Raw genomic sequence first — 6,990 nt, 5'->3', positions numbered from 1 at the left:
AAAGACAGCAGCTCTGTCCTGAGTGGTATCGCATCCTTGTCATGAGCAGCTTGGCTGGGAGGTCTACATGAAGGGGACCAAGGCCTGCCAACAGCCACATGTGAACTTGGAAGCCAATGAGTCATCAGATGAGATGGCAGCCCTGAACAGCAGCTTGACTGCAGCTTTATGAGAGGGCTTGAACCGAAGACATCCAGCTAAGTCATGTCTAGATCCGTGATCCACAGAAACTGTGATCATCTGTGTCTATAGCTTTAAACATGTTTTAGATAACCAATACATCCTATTTGCATGGTTCCAGAGAAGATCAGATTTTCTTGGGTTAATATTCAAGTTAATGTCTATTCTCAAAGTTTTCCATTGTGTCTCTTAGGCCACACCATCTTTACCGAAATACTGTCTTCTGAATAATAGAAGGCTTGGCATAGAGGTGGCACATGTCTGGTGTACAATAGAGAAAGAAAGGGAAAGGAAGGAAGGAAGGAAGGAAGGAAGGAAGGAAGGAAGGAAGGAAGGAAGGAAGGAAGGAAGAGAGAGAAAGAAAGAGAGAGAGAGAAAGGGGGGGAGAGAGACGGGGGGAGGAAGGAAGGAGGAAAGAAGGAAGGAAGGAAGGAAGGAAGGAAGGAAGGAAAGAAGGAAGGAAGGAAGGAAGGAAGGAAGGAAGGAAGGAAGGAAGGAAGGAAGGAAGGAAGGAAGGAAGGAAGAAACTGCTCCTCACTGAACGTGGCTACACCTGGTGCCTCACTAACTAATGAACAAGGGGAATAAGCAAGTGCATTGGCTGAGCCAACCACAATCAGAGCCTCAGGAATTTCACTTGGTTGGCCTTCTGGGCCCAGATCTGTGATTTTCTGAAGGCAAACTCCTCCTGGAGGCCTTATTAAGTTATAAGAGCATGCAATAGCTTCCAACATTTATCTTTGGGTCTAAAAGCAAACAAAAGCTTTATTTATTAGTGTGATCAACTAAATACACATTAATATGATGTGTTCAGGCCAGAAGCCACAAGTCAAATGAACAGTCCAGTCCGACAGCCAAAGCCAAAGCTTAGCTGCTTTCCCAATAATGTATGAGCCGATGCAGAAGAGCTGGTTTCAGAATCGGCTTTGAGGCCGGTGGAGGCGATGACTGCAGCTGCTGGAGAGGCAGAGACAGATTGTCCTTTGCTGCCCAGAAGACAGGACTCTTGTGTCAGTCTGTTCAGTTTTCCATCTCATTATCCAAGAGTTAAATGGTGGCCTGAGGCAAACTACACAACTCACCTTGCTTTAGTCTAGTCTGTTTAAAGCTTTGTGCCAAATTCTTCTTTTGTATTAGAGGGGTCAGGGCAAAGGATTTTACAAGATAGTGAATGCATTGGCTGGTGAGGTGGCTATGGTGGGCGAGAGGGGGGCGAATGGCAGGGAGGGCGATGAGTGAGGGCTCCAGGAGGGACCTGATCCTCCCACTGCGTGCCTATGGTCAGGACCACAGCGTTTTCATACGGTGGGGACACAACGCCCTCAAAGGTTACTGATAGGGCAAGGATAATATTTCTTAATCTCCTCTCTGAAACTAGTTTTAAATTCAAAGGAAAATCTGACTAGGCTTTTTGTGTGATTTGCCCCAAAGCATTGAGAGATGACTGGTTGACCCTGGCATTTGCAGAGCACTTGGAGGAAATTCTACTCAGGAGGAGCTGGGACTTTCTTGAGTGTTTTTCTGGTAGCAGTTTGGTGTCCTCTGTGCCCTCCTTGCCTGCATCCCCCATGTCCTCAGGACAGGTCCCTGCAGGTCTATAGGATAGGGCAACATCTCCCATATTTCTTGGGAAAATTTTATCCCAAGTAGCAACAGCCTAGAAACATAGTTGGATTCAATTATGGGCCTCAGAGGAGAAGGGAAGTTCACATCACTCAGGGAATTGTTAGCTTGGAGAGGTCATTTCTCAAATGGGCGACCACGGAAGGCAAAAGCTCAGGGAGGTCGGGCTCGCTCCTGCCAGTGGCTCTCTACCAGCTGCCTTACTGGCCCAAAGAGAGAAGGAATTCTTCAACCACACAGCTGCTTACTCCTGCCAATAGGCAGAGCCCTATCCCGGACATTTCCCACCGCATCGCTCTGGACCCACCAGCCACAAGGACTGTCGCTTTCCTCAAGTCTGACAACTCCCCTCCTCAGCCAGCAAAGGGAAACTTCCCACGCTCCCCATGCACCAAACTTCCTTCCCTGAAGAAGCCAAAGGCCGCCTTCCAGAGGCACTCATGGGTTCTCACGCTTCCCAGGCCGAGGTGCTGCGCCTGGGATCACGGCCAGGCCCATCGCTTGAGGAGGCGAGGGAAAGCCTGTGAGAACCGCCAGAAAGCGCTGTGGTTTAAATATCACACACACACACACACACACACACACACAGGAAATAGCAAGTGTGAGGAGGTAGAGACACAGCAAACCTTGTGCACTGTTGATGGGAATGTAAAGTGGGCAGACGCTCTGGAAAACTGTGACGTTACCTCAAAATAGAGCTGCACTGCAGGCAGCGTGGGGACTTCTGTGCATGGCTCCAGAGCAGATCACAGCCTGCCTGCACTTCCACATCTGGGAATTGACCCAAAGGATTGAAAACATGGAATTCTAAGAGATATTCGCACCCATGTTCCCAGCAGCTTTATTCACAAGGTCAAAGGACAGAAGCAACCCAAGGGTCCATGACAGACGATAAGATAAACAAAATATGGTCAATACATACAACTGAGAATTATTCAGCCTTAAAAAGAAAGGAAATTCTAACATATGCCACATCATGCACGAACCTTGAGGACATTATTCTAAGGGGAATAGGCCTCAAAAAGACAAATGCTGCTCCATTACACTTAGGTACCTGGGAGAAACAGAACCACTGGGGCAAAAAGCAGATGGTGGTGCCAGAGGCTGGGAGGAGGTGTCTCCTGGGGACAGAGCTTCCATTTAGAAAGAAGACAAGTGCTGGGGGTGGCGGGTGATGATAGCAGAACGATGGGAAGTGCTTAATGCCACCAAACTGTACACTTAAATGGTGACTATGATAAGTTTTATGCATATTTTACTACAATTGAATTTTTAATGAAATAAAGATCAAAAGAAAAATCAGGTCACATCTTGAGTCTTCGAAGAACATCTGACCCTGAGCAGGCTCCATGGTTGGCCCTTAAGTCCAAGCTGATTCCATCTGCCAGGGCTGCTCTGAAGTCAGTACTGAGACATAGGGGAGGTATCGGGGCCTGAAGGAGGAGCATCCCAGGCATTTCCATGTCCGGGCCTGACCTCCACCCACCAGGCCCTTCCCAAGCTCACAATACCCAAATGCGCTCAACAATGGGTTTCTAATGGTGTCTGCTCCAGCATGGAGGTCAGAATCCAGGACTGGGCAAAAATACGGTACACACACATGTCTCCTTGAACCTCCTTGGAAAGGTGGTGGTCAATGACTCAGGACAAAGTTTCAATCCCATCACTCATCTCAAATGGCCAAATCCCAATTCTGTTGGAAAACTGGAGAATGGTGAGTCTTATGGCAAATAGTCCAGCTGCTCACTTCATGGGTGTGGAAGCTGAGCCCATCCTGCCTGGTGACCCGGTGGCTGGCAGTGGAGCCAAGAGGGCCCTTGGGCTGCATCCTGACTCCGCCTGCCCTTCCAGGTTCTCCAGCTCCGTTGGGTTGATTACAATGTGGTAACCTGAACGCACCTCCTACTTGCTGTGAGGTCAGTGAGGACGTAGAGCAGATCAGAGCCTGCCTGGGTCTGGGAATCTCACAACGAAGTCACTGACACTGCCCACTCAGGGTGTGTGGAGAAGCTGGCTTCCCCAGCAGGGCCTGGGCCTCTTTTCTCATCCAAAATACCATTCCTGAGACTTAGCCTAAATGTACTTCAGAGGCAGAACATCTTCCCACAATAGCCACACCTCCCATCCCTTTGCATTGATGGGACCTTGGAGCATGTCTGCAAATCCAGAAAAATGACACACCCACCACTGTCACCATCCACGGCACCATGCCCCCACCCTTCCCTGGCCTCACTGTTCAAATATGCCCATTCTGTGAGTCACTCTTGCATCTTCCCATAAAGTCTCCCTCTTTCCTCCATTTTCCGAGTCTTCTCTTTCTTGCTATAAAAAAAAGGCCCAACAAACATAATATCTGTCCCCCATCTTTTTATAGCCTAAGGGGCCAGCAAGCCAGATGACAGCATTCCACGTGATGTTCACAGCGTCCAGAGCTGCACAGAACACAGGCGCCACCGTTTCCCATGCCTGTAGCGACTGACCACGGCGCCAACCCCCGGGGCCAGCACTGTGATGCCATTTTACAATCTCAGCGCCAAGCTCCTTCGGGGGAAATGAGTTAGTGTTTCTGTAGCCACATTGTGAGTACGGGGATGAGAGCAAACCCAGTAGTTTTATGTTAACAGCTAAACCAGAAACGGAAAGTACCTCCAGTGTGTGCGGCTGGTGGGGGCAGGCCCCGACGCTGCTCTGTGTCAGCAGTCCGTGGTGGCCTGGGCGGATCACCTGCCTGGCCTCCTTCACGGGGTTGGTGCGCTCAGCAGGACAATGGTTGTTTATTCTTCCTTAGAGCACAGGCCCCCACAGGGAAGGGGGAGCGGGGTGAGTCACAGAGGACCCGCTGTGACCTCGAGGTCCTGGGGATATGACAGGCAAGGCCACAGAGAGGAGAGGTTTGCCACCCCGCCAACCTCAGTTCTGGCGGTTTCAGTATAAACCCAGAGGCAGAGCTGCAAGGGGGCATAGCACCTATCGTGTCCGTTAGCATCTCTAAGAGTCAGGTTTTATCCAGATAGGAATGCGAGGAAAACAGGCTACCTGGTGGTTAGAAAAGATGTAGCTGGGCATTTGATGCCTGAATCTGGTATAAGATAATGTGTCTACGGTTGTGCTGAGACTGAGCATGCATTGTGGGCTCACTTCACCAGGGTTACAGAGAAGCTTTGAGTGTTTGGAAAGGTTTTGCTTGTTAAGGGGCACTTAGGAAGAAAAGAACATATATTAGGTATGTATATGCAACATAAAATGTTATAGTTGCAGGTTATACGTCTAGATTAGTAAGGAGAACAACCAAATTTGTATAATCTTAAGGAAACTGGGTTTTGAAAGTTCAATAATTTTAACACTCATTTTTCAACTCCAGTGAATCATACCTGGCCTCTATGCACGCCTGCTGCTCCAGGACCCCGCCCTGGTGCTCACTGACAACACCCAGAGGTGAGAGAATTTGTAAAAAGAAACACACACACACACACACACACACACACGCACACAAGGGGGAGGAATAAAAATAAAAATGAATGAGAGGGTAGTGAAGCATGTGTTCCAGGCAAGGGGCGTCCAGGAGTGAAGGAGACGAGCCCAGACAGCAGAAGAGGGAACACAGAGCCAGGTTCTTTTCATGAGGCCGGAGGCTGGGACTCGCTAAGCTTAGTTCACTGGCCCTGAATGGGAATGACTTCATGGGGAGCAGGAAGATGGAGGAATAAGTGGGGCTAAATGGCAGCACCTTAACCATCAAATTAAGGATTTACTTTAGACTAGGGGTGTCGAACTCAATCAGAGAAGGGGCCAAAATCTAAAATCCAGCCTAAATCGCGGGCCGAATGGTTTACTGAACAGTCATAAACTGTCATTGTGATGGAAACGCAGCGGAGTGCAGTGATGACAGCGCGGTGCGGGCCACATTGCAAGGCCTGGCGGGACGGATTTGGCCCGCGGGCCTTGTGTTTGACACATGTGCTTTAGACCCAGGACTCACACCTGGGTGGTTGTTATCGCTTCTCTTCCCTAGTGAGAGGCAGGCAGCCTCTGCAGGCTGGGGGCAGGAGCTGTAAGAAAGCACCTCTGACCGGCCCGGGAAGGTGGACTGGGGCTGCAGAGGGTGCAGGAGCAGGAGCAGGGGCTTGTGGGGAAGCAGAAAGGAGAGCATCAGAGAAGAAGAGGGGAAGATCCCATTGAGGTGCCCCAGGCACCTGAGAGACGGTGATGGGCTGACATAGGAACCAGGGGCGGGAGGAGACGCCCTGTGGGAAAGAGGCCCTCTGTGTCTGGGGGGCGGATGTGCTCAGGGCCTGGTCACTTGCAGGGCCAGGGAGACCCTGTAGAGAAATGCCCACCTGGGATCTGGACCAGAGCAACCTCTGCACAGTGACCAGAACAATAAGGAGGGGGCTGGGAAGGAAAGACAGAGGGAAGGGCTGTGGGCCTCATCCAGCCAAGGCTTCTGAGAAGCAGGGGTGCTCTGCACCCTCCTGCTGGTGTAGATGGGGGAGAAAAGTGAGATGGGGAACCAGGGTCTCCACATTGCTGGGGACGACAGGGCCTGGCAGCCTGGAAGAGCGGGAAGCCTCTGACTCACTGGGCTTTATTTGCATAGCAGCTGGAGTTGCTCTGCAGGATTTCTGTCTCTATGAGTGTTTATGCATCTGCCGCTGTTGCATTGCTGGAGGAACTCTGATACCAGTGCAGCTTTTGTTCCATTAGCTTCATTTGCATCACAGGAGGGCTCCTTGCTGGACAAATGACTGGAGGCAGGACAGTCCCACCATCCTCCTTGCAATTAAAATATCACTCTGCCTAAACAAAAACTGATTTCCATACAGAACACACTGCCCACACTCTTGAGTGTGTGCTGATCTACACAGAAGGCAGCGGCTTCGGCTCAGCCCAGAGCCCCCCTCGGCCTCTCCCTGTCCCTGGCCCAGGCTGCTGAGGCTGTGACTGATTTCCTCACAATCACGCACTGTGCCTCCCAGGGCACTGGCGCAGCTAAAACATGGCTGGGTCCCGGCCAGGCTGACATTACAGGGCCTGTGGCACAGGCACACTTCCATGAGCAGCCATAAAAGCGCCAAGCACGGATTTGAACTCCTGCGAGTCACTTCTTGTTGGGCAACAGAGACATCAAGGTTCCCAGTCTTTTCCTCCCAAAACTGTGTTTGGGCATAAGGGACATGGCTGCAGAGG

The sequence above is a fragment of the Pipistrellus kuhlii genome, unplaced genomic scaffold, assembly GCF_014108245.1.
Source record: "Pipistrellus kuhlii isolate mPipKuh1 unplaced genomic scaffold, mPipKuh1.p scaffold_m20_p_13, whole genome shotgun sequence".
NCBI classification, from domain to species: domain Eukaryota; kingdom Metazoa; phylum Chordata; class Mammalia; order Chiroptera; family Vespertilionidae; genus Pipistrellus; species Pipistrellus kuhlii.
This window is presented reverse-complemented; position numbering follows the sequence as displayed.